The sequence below is a fragment of the Bidens hawaiensis genome, unplaced genomic scaffold (assembly GCF_021521415.1).
Source record: "Bidens hawaiensis isolate Kalapana, Puna unplaced genomic scaffold, B.hawaiensis_p1.1 tig00011171_1, whole genome shotgun sequence".
In the NCBI taxonomy this organism is placed as follows: domain Eukaryota; kingdom Viridiplantae; phylum Streptophyta; class Magnoliopsida; order Asterales; family Asteraceae; genus Bidens; species Bidens hawaiensis.
This window is the reverse complement of record NW_027491865.1, coordinates 566,970-582,262: the sequence shown is the minus strand read 5'-3', so window position 1 is coordinate 582,262 and position 15,293 is coordinate 566,970.

The following is a 15,293-nucleotide window of genomic DNA, read 5'->3' as shown; positions in this document are numbered from 1 at the left end:
CGTAGACCACTGCAGAAGAGATTAAAGCTAGTAACAATTCTTTGTATATGCTAGACTTCATATCGGTATCTAAGTAGGTTTAGATTAAATTTTACTTATGAAGAAACCCAATTGAGGTTCACACTAAGAACATGATTCGTTGTCGGTTCAAACTAAGCACAATGTTTGTTGTTGATTCAAACTAGTAATGATCATTAGAAAAGTTGTAAACTATTCATATCAACAATTGCTTTCGATTATCATTTATCAGCTTTTGTCATTAGATTAGTTATCACTTATCTTTTATATCATAAATTCTTATTCAAGTGTGTTTAAAGTTTCAAATATTTGAGTTGAGAAGTTGGAAGTTAGATTTCACGTATGTTGTTTCAAACTCTTTGGTTATCAGTAGTTAACAATTTTGAAGTCGAAATTTGTTTTAAGGAGGCAGAGTTGCAACACTTAGGACTGATCAACAATAACTAGTTATCAACGGCGGATCAACGACGTTTATAGTAGACTAGTGTTTTCACCTGGCTCGTCGCGCTGGGCAGATCAGTAAAACCCATGCGATGTAAAACTTAAGCATTATCGGTCTTGAACGTTGAGGCGGCAAGTTGAAGCGAACTAGGTCAGTTTCGGTTACATGCATTATGGTATCAAAACTAAAACAAACAATAAAACAAATTGATGTAGGCCTATGGGGTGGCGTCGGTCGGTAAAACTCGGGCATTAGTAAAACCTAAGCGTTGTCATTCTTTGGCGTTGAGTGTACGCAAATTTGGCTGGTCTCCGTCACGTTTGTTATTGTACCAAAACTAAAAACAAAAAACAAAAACAAATTTCACATTCGGTGGCTTTTCGTTACGTTTGTTACGGTATCGGAATTAAAACAAAACGCGGCGAGTCAACAAGAAGGCGCATACCTGGCGCGTTGTGCTGGACTGATATTATTGCCAGTCATATAGCATATCAACCCATGCGACATGGTTGCGGGTCGAGGTAAATTCGGTCGGTTTTAGATTATGACATCTAAAATAAACTTAAAAAGTTTGTTAACGCTCAAATACAACAAATTAACATAACAAAAAGTGTGTGTTATGGTAGCGAACATACACAAATTTGGCCGGTATCAAGTTATGACATCGAAAGTAAAGAAAATAATAACTTTATCTACATCCATATATAACAAACTAGATGGTAGACCGCGGCGGGGTTTACTCAACCATTAAAAAAAATAGCTACACATATGTGGCTTATTTTGGCTAACATGGATGTCACACATTTACAATATTTACAAAGACTACTATACATTTGTGAACAAAACATGAAAAAATATTTACACACACAAAGAGATTCCTCAGTGTGCTCCCCCAATTTAATTACAATTAGTAACTCAAGTTCCCTACGCCTTATTACTTATTAGATAATTTTCATCTCCCACAACTCTTCATGACACTTAAGATGCTGTCACAACACAATGTATTTAATCATGTATATCAATCAATAACAATATACAATATTTAGATTTAGAAAAAAAAAATAAAAACAATATTCAGATGCGTTTACATAAAGTGGCACACACATGAGCTTTCATTTTCACAAAATTATATCATACACATCAATCTGATAATCATCAACCTCAACAAACTATCACCTCCACCGCGACCAAGGGTTCCGAATCGGAACCACCAGGCAACGATAGACGATGGCCAACCCAACACCACGTCTACGGTTCCCAACTGGAACGGGGCAATGATAAATCCGGCCAGTGGACCACCGCCACATACGGTTCCCAAATGGTAGCCGACATAATCCATTAAACTAATCAAGTAATCAATCGATCGATGAATCAATACGAATTCAGAAGCATTACCAAACGAATCTGAATTTGAACCGTTATGGATTGATCTGCGGTGTTGTTATGCAGTGTGCATAATTACTCACCGGCTGTAGGTTTCCGAACTCCAATATTCGGCTGTGCAACGGAGATGAGAATGAAGGACGGTGAGAGTAGAAGAATAAGACAGATGATGATGTCCATGCTGTATTAAAACCATGATAATAAAAGGGAGAAGGTGCATAATACGTGTCACAGCTTCCACGTATATGTCCTACTAAGACGACACGTAGAAAAGACAGATCAGGAGGACAGGTGCTAAGTAACTCAATGCACTAACAAAATGACAAAAAAGATAGCAGGATGTACATCTTGCAAAGCCAGCAAGTTTAAAACCCAAGAGAACTGGTATAACCTAAGAAGTGTAAGGCCCCGTTACCGGTTCCTCACATTTGGACGTTGGATTTACTCATAAACGTAGTTCTAAACATCAGAGTTAATTAAAACATTCACATAATATTAAACATTCAAACCATTATATTACATAACCATCCCTTCTCGTCTTAACGGGCATTCAGATTATTTTAACATAAAACATTGTCTGTAAATTAACATAACATTTCTTGAGATGCCAGCTCCTTCAAGATCATGCCATGTGCTTCCCCTCATGCAAGCTGCCTCATTCTACTCACTTGCGTGCATACTAAAAGTCAGTTACGCTGAGTGAGTTCTAGTTAATCATACAACATACAATCTGTTCTCATACTTGTACACGTGCCCGAAGGGGTGTACATTATTCATACTTACTCTTCATATATAACTGTCCATCCTATTAAAAGAGCCTTCTGCCCTATAACCTCACAGATATTATAAGGGTCTGGTCCCCGACATCACAGATATTATTAGGGTCTGGTCCCTATCATCACAGATATTGTTAGGGTCTGGTCCCTACCATCACAGATATTATTAAGGTCTGGTCCCTTTGTTTCGTGCAACTCTTCCATACATGTTCTTACATACTTTCCTTAACAATACGTGCAATCTCCGAAGAGCGTTCATGTACCATCAACATATCATACATACATTATGCATACATCATATATACTCATACATAAATCTTATCTTACCTCATACATACCAATCATATCTCTAACTACCACCTGACGGTACATGCAATATCCGAAGATAGTTCACGCACCGTTAAGCAATTATTATACATAAATCATACAAGGCATACACTTACAACTTAAGGTAAGTGTATTAACTATCACATCAAGTATGCACACAACCCTGAAAACATAATAAGGAAGTGGGGCTAGAAACTCACCTGAAGTCGGTTACGTTCACCGTTTATGGTAATCCCTTTCTTGAGCTGTGCACGGCTAACTGTATAATATGTACATGCATTAATTAACTATCACTACTCATCTCGCGCTTCTAGTCTAATTATAACCCTCAACGAACAGGGGTCCGGGGCCTAGCAGCGGGGTTCTAGGGGCGGCAACCCCTAGCGGGGTCTAAGGGGCAGAGCCCCTGGCTGGGGTTAAGCTGCCAGGTCAGCTTGGAAAAATTTTATTTCCATTAACTGTCTTAACACATTTTCCATTAACATTTTAAATTATTTTCTAAGTTGGGCTTGTTTGTTAAGTTTAATATAATGGGCTAGCTTTGCTTTAATTTAGATAAGGCTTAGCAACTTGTGGACTAGCTAGATCAGGCCCAACTGTCCATCGAAGTATTTGGGTCCAACTGGGTCCAGGCCCACACCAAACTGGGTGGCCGAGAACTCCAGACAGAGAACCCTTTCTGACCGAGAACATGGGTTGACCGAAAACCCTAGTTGACCGAGATCATGGGTTAACCGAAAGCTTGGTTGACCGAGAACCCTCTGGCTTGGCCGAGAACTCTCAGTTTTTGCCGAGAACCCTCTGGTTTGATGTTTTCAGCTCATAAGCCTATTTTCAAGTTTCTTTCCTTAGTCTAGTTAGCTGCTACAGGTCCATATCAAGGGTTTTAACAACTTTTCATCATCGTTCTCAACCGTTTAACGCCCAATATCATCCCATTATCAAGATTTACTCGTTTATAGCATAAAGCTTGGACCTTTATCATAAAAAAAAACGTTCTTTATGCTAGACCTAGGGTTTCCTTCATGAACCGTATCTAGCCATGAGTATTTTGTGTCCATTTTTAATCATCAAGTTTGTATTTTTATGAAACATCTAGACCCGATCTAATCTATGTTCAAGTTTCAAGGCTAATCGTTCACAAAAATGTAACATTTAAACGTAAAGAACATATCTTTTTGATGTTTCTAGGTTACGGCTAGCTTGACACTTGACCTTGAACTTGCTATTTAGCTTATAAGATCGAAGATCCAAAGTTAGATCGGTTTAAGGGGTTGGATGGCAGCCGACTGCTAAGGAGGTGTTCTTGACTTAAGTGTGTGTGTGTTTTAAGGTGTAAAATGGATAAGATGGATGGAAATGGAAATATTTAGGGTTTAAGGGGTATTTATACACCCTTAAGCCCATGGACCTAAGGCCCATCTTTCCTTTTTAGTCCATGATTTAATTAGTTTACTAATCTTACCCTCTTTACTATTATTTATTTACTGACTCTAGTAAACTTTCCCGTTTTAAGAAATAATATATAAAATATTATTATTCGAAATTTTGAGATGTTACAAGAAGCACCATATACAACATGGTAATGCAACTTTTAAACAAAATTGTTATATTATAAAAAAATACAAATTTAAAACAAAAGTAAACTACAATGAACAAAAAAAACCATGTGTTTTAGTTATGAATTAATGCGAATTCGTCGGAATCAACAAACAAAAAAAACTACGGAAAACTATAAAAAAAATTTGCACGTTACGGCTGCGAATTGACGCAAAACCGACTGAAATCGACGATGTATGCGCTAAACTGTAAAAATAAATAAATCGCGATTGTGAGGCGAACTGAAAAAAATGTGGTTTGTATTGGGTTATGTAACCGAAAGTAAAGCAAAAAAAAAAAAAAATCGTCCGCACCAAATAATTAACATATTTAAATAAAAAAAGTGAAGCAAACAAAAAAAATACATATGTGTTGTGTCCATGAACTGACACGAATTCATTGAAAATTAACGAACATAAAAAAACTCACGGTGAACAAAAAAGAAAACGCATGTTGTTGTTGTTACTGCGAGTTGACGCGAATTCGGACGGTATCGTCAATAACAAAAACAAAACTCCCACTTTGCAGTGGGGAACCAACATGTATTCGGTTGGTATCTACGACGTCGGCACTAAATCATAATTATAGAACTCGGTCGTTATCAACGGTACCGACTTTAAATCGTAAGTCGCAAAGAATTTAACATTAAAAAGGAAAAAAAACAAAGAAAAAAATATGAAGTAGCCAAAAGGGGGTTGGTGCAACGTAGACCAATCAAGATCCAGCGATACCAAACCTTCTAATTGTTATATATAACTCGTGTTTTACCCTGCGTGTTGCGCTAAATAATGGACGACGATAAACCAAGTTGTTGTCAGACCCATGCATTGAGGCGATGAGTCAACGCGAATTTGGACATTATCGGTTACACTCGTTACGGTATAGGCACTGTTAACATGAGCATTAAAACCGAAAAAAATAACGTCAGAGTAGCATAAAAAAAGATTAACATGTAAACAAATAAAATATTTGACGTTTATTTTGAAATCCAAGGGATGTCGATTCCGGTCATTGAGGCGGTAACTCGACTCGAGTTCGGTCGGTTTGGTTTACTTTTGCTATGCTACCGAAGCTAAAGAAGCGGAAAAAATATATAAACCGAGGTTGACCAAGTGGCAGGTGGCGTCGGTTTGTAAACTCGGGCGTGTGTGAATTCTGAAGCGCTGTCAGTCCCGGGTGTTGAAGTTGTGAGTCTACGGAAATTCGGTTGGATTTCTTATGTTTGTTACGGTATCGGAAATAAAAAATTACAACGACCAATACGGTGCCGCCAAGTGGCCCAATCACCACTTCGCGGCACCAAACTTATTATTTATTATATATAATAACTATGAATTTACGCGCCGGGCAGGTTGGTAAAACTAAAAGGTTGTCGGTCCACGAGGTTGAGGCGATAAGTCGACGTTAATTCAATCGGTTTCGGTGTCATGTGTTATGATATTGTAACTAAAAACCAAAAATAAAACAAAAAAATATAAAAATTGAGATGTGTGGTGTTGCTCGGTAAAACCCGGACGTTGGGAAGACCCGAGCGTTGCTGATCTCGGGCGTTGAGACGATGATGTACACAATAAAACAAAACAACATAGACAAACTTATTATTTATTATATATAATAACTATGAATTTACGCGCCGGGCAGGTTGGTAAAACTAAAAGGTTGTCGGTCCACGAGGTTGAGGCGATAAGTCGACGTTAATTCAATCGGTTTCGGTGTCATGTGTTATGATATTGTAACTAAAAACCAAAAATAAAACAAAAAAATATAAAAATTGAGATGTGTGGTGTTGCTCGGTAAAACCCGGACGTTGGGAAGACCCGAGCGTTGCTGATCTCGGGCGTTGAGACGATGATGTACACAATAAAACAAAACAACATTGTCATTTGGTTGGTTTTTGTACCTGCGTTATGTGATATGAGCTAAAATATACACATTATTATATAAATATTTTCTACACTTTAAATCGTTTATGAGTTTGTTTTATTAATAATTACATTAATTGATTCGAATGTTTTAAAATGTGTCTAAGTTAAATATTCTTAAAATACATAACTAAAATAAGTATCAGACAAAGATTAATTATAAAGTTAAAACCATTATTGTTGTCATCCATTTAAAATTAACTGTACTTCGTAATTCATAATGTTGACACTTTTATATTTATTGTCTAATTTGAAAGGGATGTTGCCAGTGGATTTGGTTTTTGAATTTATTTATGAAAGTCTTTACAAGAATTAGAATTCCTTCATGTGTAATAGGAAATAAACAGACCCGAAGGCCGGAGCACATTTGGGCTGCAATATGGGCTAATTGTTCCTAACAAGCCAACTTTAGATGGGCTTAAAAGAAGAGATTAAAGATAGAGACGACATCATCATTATGGGGGGGTCTTTAACCCTACTGTGGAAAAAAGAAAAAGAGAGCGAAGGAAAAAAAAGGACGAAAGAGAACAACAGGTGGTGAACAGCTTGTGGGTTCGAAGAAGAGACTTAGGAATTGATTTGATTATATAGCATCCTGGTTCACATCTACTCAACCAAACTTTGTTGCCCGGTTTGATTTTATTATATCAGTTATGAATTCAGACTTTGAGCTTATTTATTTTGATTTGCTATTGAATATGAGTGTTGGCTAAACTCTTAAACTATCTAGGTTGAGATGAATATTGATTTTGTTTGACTGTTTACTTGGTTTTAATTGATCACATGATGTACTATTATTGAAATGCTTTATTTAGTTTGATCTTTGATGTGTTAAAACATTGTTTTTATATAACTATTGTTTATTGATTCCGCGTATTACTTTGATTGTTTGATTGTGTGTCGTTCAATTAGCTTCTACGTTTAGGCCATAGACTTGGTGTTTTTGATCTGTTTGTGGTTAACGCGACCATAGGAATCTTAAGTGCAATTAATTATTAAAATTCAATAGTTTCACCTTCCTTGCGACCGAGAGGTAATAGGGAGTCGGTTTGTCTCGCGTCTTTATTCGGTTAGGTTAGAATTGTGCAAGAGCGAGTTTTGGTCTTGTCCGGTTTAGTTTTGCGTGCAAATAAGTGTCTTAGATCGGGTTAGATATAGTTACCCCTTTATCCCTAGAATTGCTAGTACCAATTTTTAGAGGGTTTTGTGTCGTTGAGTCTGAGAGAAGATGCGTCATTAGGGTACCTTAGTAATCTTTTTCCCAGTGCACTTATTCAATCTTCTTAGATTTGTGAGGGTTAGTTGGTGAGACCGAGAGGTAATCTAGCGAACTTTAATGAACCTTAGTTGATTATTTTAAGATCCCGGTGTTGTGTGATTAGTTAATTCCATTAGCCATTAAACCGTCAATAGGATTCTTGCCTAGGTAGTCGTTTCTTCACATTTGTTAAAATCCGTTAGTGCCGTTAAGTTTTCCAGTAGTTTTGTTAAGTTAAGTTAAGTTAGTTTTAAATTAATTAAAATAGAATAAGATAAAATCAATTAAATATTTTAAGGTATGACTTGGATTAGGGTTTATAATCTGAGCCGTTCTCACGTGTCTTCGAGTTTGATATCCGGACTTTCCGTTTCTTTGCTATAAGCGACCGGTACACTTGTTGTTTGTGTGAACTAGGATAGGTTGTTTGGTTTTTAAAGCTTAGTTGCGATTCGTGTTTTATTTATATATATTTTTTCGCACATCATTATGTTACCGGATATAGAACAAAATGCGGCGATTCTACAAGAATTCGGTTGGTTTCTGTCACGTTCGTCAGTAAATTCGGGCGTTGGTAAAACACGAGCGTTGTTGATCCTGGACGTTAAGGCGATGAGCTTAGGCGGAATCAATCTGTTTTCATCATGTTTATTACCTTACCGGAAATCAATCAAACAAAAAACCACAAAATTGACGTTTGGTCAACTTCCGTTATTTCGTTACGATACTAGAACTAAAACAAAAAAAAACAATAAAAAAATAAAAAAAGAAATTGAAACAAAAAAAAAACACAATATTCAAAATGCAACTGATAAGTATGGTGCCGTCAATTGGCTCAATGCCTCAATTAGGGTTTAGCGACACCGAAGTTATCAATTGTTATATATAATAAAACGACCTTTATTTAATCGGTAAAAGCCAGACTTTTGGGTTCCTCACGTTGTGGCGGTGAGTTGTTACAAATTCAATTGGTTTCGGATATGTTTGATACAGTAGTGAAACTAAAACATAATGGTCGGGTTCGGATATATTCGATACAGTACCAAAACTAAAACATAAAAAATATTAATATGGACAATGGTTGGCCGTCACATGACCCAATTGGTGCCTTTGCGGCACCAAAACTTATAATAATAATAATAATAATAATAATAATAATAATAATTTGGGTGCTATTGTTGTCTATATATAACAAGAGGCGTAGGCGAAGCTGTGACGACTCGTGAAACAGGCAACGAGCTTTGTTATTATTCCACTATCTTATTTGTTGAAGCAGTATTGTAAAAATCGCTAGACGCTAGTCGGGCGGCGAGGTTGGGACTAACTATTAATCGGGATTAAATGGATCAAACTTTAATGTATAATTTTCAATTTTGTATACACGCACACATTTTTATATGTAATTTTCAGTTTTGTACATACACAAACACATTTTGGCTGGAATCTCACCGGAAATCGCTGATTTTTGCTGGAATTTCGCCGGAAACCGTTAATTTTGGCCGGAATCTGCATGAAACAAGTGATTTTGCCGGATTTGACCACTGGCCGATTAACCAAAATTAATCAGTGAAGTGAGGACTAGGGATTATTCGAGGATTAATCGACGTCAAGCCGGGATTTTTGCAACACTAGTTGAAGTGGGTTTGTTTATATAAATTTATATTCTTGTATTAGTTCTATTATAGTTTGGTGCAACTATGAACTATTTATCTTGTTAGTGAAAAGTGAAAACAAAATCCATACATTAAATCTCAGATTTATTACATACCGCATATGTTCTATCATACATTAATAGTAGCATATATTCGGTAAATTGTCTTAAAACACAACTAGCTAGACGAAGACACTGTAACAATATATTCGCATACGGCCTCTTCATCATATATACAGTTATTCTTTTTCTCCGATCCCATGAGACATGTTATAGATACCGCGTCCCTGTAAAGGTATATTAACGATTAATAAACCATTTTATGTGTTTGAAGTCGATTTGATAATAAAACACAAGAGTGCACTCACAATGAGATACAGGGGAGATCCTGCCAATGCAATTGGAATCGCAACCGAGGTAATTTTGTCCATTGGACCTTTCAGGTACGTTGGTTTATCAACCGCAACCATCATTGTAAGTCCCGTGTTTCACTCCAAAAGTGCGCGCACCAAAGGAGAAATCTGATGTGGCAGTCCATATCAATCCTCTGCCACAGCTAGTAGTTAGTTTTCAAACAGTCCGATTGTTAGTTTTCATGCTAGAGATTTAATTAAAAGTTTGTTACAAAAACAGCCGGAAAATAGGTTAGGTTCGGTGAAAGGCGGCTGCAGAGATTAAGCAGCACGCGTTCTTTGAAGGGTTGAATTGGGCTTTGATACGGTGTGCAGTGCCGCCCAAGGTTCCTAAAACGTGTGATGATCGGAGTGTGGGTCGAAGTGAAAACTCGGTGTTTGAGTTGTTTTAGCAAAGGGGGAAAATGTTTTTACAGAAATGAGGAATTTGAGTAATGTTTTGTAACACATGAATAAATATAGTACGGTAGGTTATGTATAGTGTACATGATGTCATGTAATACAACAGCTTGGGCAACCATATAAATGTAGTTATGTACTGTTAACACGTCTTAGGTTTCAAGTTCATGCTGCCATGTTGGTATTCTCTGTTTTGTTTGTTTCTTCTTTCTTCTATAGAACCAATCTATGAGGGTCAAACTCGAATTCAGTTGCGAAACCATAACTTTAGGACATGAGGGTTAGAATAAAAAGGATGTTGCATTCATTAGCATACGACTAGTTGTAATTTTGCTAATTGATATACAACAGGGGTGAGTTTAACATATTATCGAAAGCGCAAACAAATAACATGACAAAACCAAACTGAAGTAACCAATCTAAACTAATAAACGATGGTTCGGTTATGTTTTTCTTAGAAACCGAAACAAATTGGTGTTGATTATGTACCTCTTCAAAACGCAACTATCCAAACTTTAAAATCTAACTAAACCGAACTTGTTTAAATGTTTGAAACAACCAACCCTAGCTAAAAGTTTGAAATTGTTTACTCTTACTTTTTTTTAATTCTTTTTTGTAATAAATATCAATTGTAAAGCAAGAAATAATATAAAAGAAATGTAAATATTAGTATCATAAGTTGAGTTTTGTCCTACTCGAAAAGTCTGTAAAGAGAGAAAACAAATGAATAAGCAGAATTAGAATAATAAGTTTTCAATATTTGAAATCAGTTTGTTTTAACGAAGGTAATACTTTAAATACCCTTCTCCTCTTTCACATTTCTTCTTCTTCCTTGTAAAGTAACAATAACATATGCCGCAGCCCTCCTTTTCATTGAATTTGTTTCAGATAATAGTTATTTTTGTTTCTTTTTCCACTTCAACCACACAGCTGATAATAATTTGAAGGGTCAAAATCATAAAAAAAACACCAAGTATTAGATCTCCCTAGTGACATTTTTGATTGTCGCAGAGTCGTCGGAGGGTCAACGGACCCTCCTGAACCCCCCCCCCCCCACCCCCTTAGATTTGCCCCTGAACTCCATGTAGGTTAGGTCATGTAATTAAAAGTACTTTTTTAAAAGTCACGCAACTCTTTGTGAAAGTGGATATCAGCAGATAATTGTTAGTTATAATTATAAAATAAATAAGGACTTGGGCCTCAAAATTTTGGGGCCGCATTAACAAAAATTTCAGACAATGGGATATTATTATGTATTTTCATTATTAGATAGGTAGTGTTGTTGTTTATTACAAGTATTTTTCAATGCGGCCCTTGTAATATTGGATTGAGCCCCTCTTCTTCGCCTATTAACTTTTCGTATATGTTAGTATTCATTTTAGTGTAGACTTGTCATGTAGGCCCAAAAAAGATATATTTTATTTATTAGCCCACAATCTAAACTATTAAATATCACATAATACTCTATACACAATTGTAAACCTAATTCACCATTCCACAATTAATTAGCATCACAACCGCCGCCATCGCCGTCCACAACCCTAAATGGTAACGATTCGTTGACAATGATAGAGAAGAAGAAACATCACCTCAGGGTAAGCATTCTTTAGATCTTGTTTCGTTACTTGTAATATTGCTATCTTGTGTGAATTTATTATTGAGAGAGAGATCCGTTTTGATTTTATGGTAAGCTTTCGATTTTTTCACGAATATAGCAGGCTCACTTGTAATCGATTTCATACTGCAAGGTAGTGAAGAACACAAAACCGTTAATAACATGATGACTGTTCATAGGATTATAACAAAATATCAGGTGTGATTTAACACATATGGTAATCTTAACTTTTACAATTTTGAGATTTCATTTTATGAACCTCTTTATTTGTCTTGGATAATTACGATCATTTTGCTTGTAGTCGATGAAGTTTGGAAAATGAAATTTCAAGTTGAAAACAATATTTTATCTTTTTACCTTTAAGCTTTTTATGATAAAAGGGCGAGTTTTTTCACCATACGGAGGGATGACAATGAGCCTGGTTCGGGCCGGGTATTGTTAAGCTCATATCAATACCCGGTTGTAAAATTCATTCTCATACCCGGCCCGTTGCCCGTCGGGTATGTGTCGGGTATCGGGCATACCCGCGGGTATCGGGTATACCCGTTAATTTGTTAAAAGAAAATTCCCGTTATGATTTCCATGTATTTTTTTTCCATTATAATTATCATATATATATATATTGCATCGAGTTGGTTTGAGGATTAATTGAATTTGTCTATAGTGAATTAATGTAACTTATCTGTGTTGTCTGCTATGTGTTGTCTACTGCTACTATACTAAAGTGAATACTTGAATCAATTTGTATAATTATATCTTTATTATCACATGTATACCTATTATTCTATTAGTGTTATTTCTGTATGACTTGAGTGCTCATTTTAGTTCTAGAATTTAGTTTACTGAATAGCAATGCTCTATTTATGGTTAATTTTGATTTCAACTTTCATTTGTTACATAAAATAAAAGGCAGTACACTAATGACTTTAAAGTTGTTTGACATGAATTTTTTCTATTTTGTTGATAACATATACATATAAATATAAATAATATTTTTTAAAATATATATCTAAAATAAAAATATTTTTTTAGACAAAGGTTAAAGAAAAATAAAATTAATGCTTAAAAATATTCGGGTTTATAATTCGGGTATATAGTTCGGGTAAATGGGTATGTGTTTCGGGTAATTGGGTCGGGTATCACCAAATCCCATACCCGGCCCGTACCTGCAAAAAAAATTCAAAACTAATCTCATACCCGGCCCAATACCCGTCGGGCTTCGAGTATACCCGTCCTAGATGCTTCGGGTTTCAGGTAAACCCGTCGGCTCAGGTTATTTTGCCATCTCTAGGTTCTTGTGGTGTAGTTCAATAAATTAAACGTTGATGGTGAACTTTGATAATATAAAAGGTAAGTGTTTTAAATAAAATTATTATTTCATGTATCTCATAATGCTGGTGTACACTTCTAAAAACTTTTCATTTGTTATCATTATCAGAGGAACCACTCGGTGGAGTTGATGGCTCATCCAATGAAATGAACACCATGCAAATTGTCATTCTTGTAGGAGTTGTAGCTGCAAACCATGCACGCCATTCGCTCGATGGAGTTGGTGGTGGGGGGGGGGGGGGGGGGATCAATGTGTTGATCCACGACATGAACGAGTTCAAAATGTCATACAAATTTTCATTCTCGTTGCTCCAATCTGTGCACGCCATGCACTCGGTGGAGTTGGTGGGGATACAAGAATCAATGGGCTCATCCAACTTGTCATTCTTGTTGCTCCGATCGGTGCATGCCATGCACTTGGTGGAGTTGGTGGTGGTAAACGAATCAATGTGCCCATCCCACGACATGAATGAGTTCAAAATGACATCCAAATTGTCATTCTCATTTCTGCAATCCATGCACGCCATGCCAGCATGCGTTGCAGCAGCAACACTATCATCTTTCCGGTCCGCAATATCCTTCTCAGCCCCTTTAGATTTCTTCACCAATATGCCAATTGCAATTATTGCAATGATTCTATCTCTTTTGCCTATCAAGGAGACAAGGACATCATTCTAACAAGCAGTCTGTCCACACAATAGAGGTTCTTGTGGTGTAGTTTAATAAATTAAACGTTGATGGTATAACTAAGAACTTTGATAATATAAAAGGTAAGTGTTTTAAATAAAATTATTATTTCATGTATCTTATAATGCTGGTGTACACTTCTAAAACTTTTCATATGTTATCATTAGCAGACACTCTTATAAAGAAAATCCTTGAATTCACGTGGGTGAAGAAATTAACTAAACTTGTTATGGTGTTGTCCCTTTTTCCCATAAAAGATGCGGTGGTAACCAGCAGTCTCTCCCCAATATGAAGATTCTAATGGACTAATATAAAGATAATTAACTTTGATCAGTTAGAAGAATTTACTTACTGTATTGAAAGATAAAGGTTCTAATAAAACGGTGAATTACTACAAATATTGTAATCGGTTAAAGGTCTTTACAATGCAAGAATCATCACCGGTTAAAGCTAATCAACCTGCGAGTAGACAACTGCAGAAGAGATTAAAGCTAGTAACAATTCTTTGTATATGCAAGACTTCATATCGGTAGCTAAGTAGGTTTAGCTTAAATTTTAGTTATGAAGAAACCCAATTGAGGTTCACACTAAGAACATGATTCGTTGTCGGTTCAAACTAAGCACATTGTTTGTTGTCGATTCAAACTAGTAATGATCATTAGAATACTTGTAAACTATTTATATCAACAATTGCTTTCGGTTATCATTTTATCAACTTTTGTCATTTGATTAGTTATCACTTATCTTTTATATCATAAATTCTTATTCAGGTATGTTTAAAGTTTCAAATATTTGAGTTGAGAAGTTGGAAGTTAGATTTTAACGTATGTTATTTCAAACTATTTGGTTATCACTAGTTAACAATTTCGAGGTCGAAATTTGTTTTAAGGAGGCAGAGTTGCAATACTTAGGACTGATCAACAATAACTAAAATTCAAATAAAAATAACTAGTTACCAACGGCGGATCAATGACGTTTATAGTAGACTAGTGTTTTCACCCGGCGCGTTGCGCTCGGCAGATCAGTAAAACCCATGCGATGTAAAACTTAAGCATTATCGGTCTCGAACATTGAAGCGGTAAGTCGAAGCGAACTAGGTCAGTTTCGGTTACATGCATTATGGTATCAAAACGAAAACAAACAAAAAAACAAATTGAGGTAGACCTATGGGGTGGCGTAGGTCGGTAAAACTCGGGCATTAGTAAAACCTGAGCGTTGTCATTCCTTGGCGTTGAGTGAATTTGGTTGGTCTCCGTCACGTTTGTTATTGTACCAAAACTAAAAACAACAAAACAAACACAAATTTCACATTCGGTGGCTTTTCGTTACGTTTGTTACGGTATCAGAATTAAAACAAAATGCGGCGAGTCAACGCGAAGGGGCATACCGGGCGCGTTGCGCTGGGCTGATATTATTGCCAGTCATATAGCACATCAACCCATGCGGCACGGTTGCGGGTCGAGGTGAATTCGGT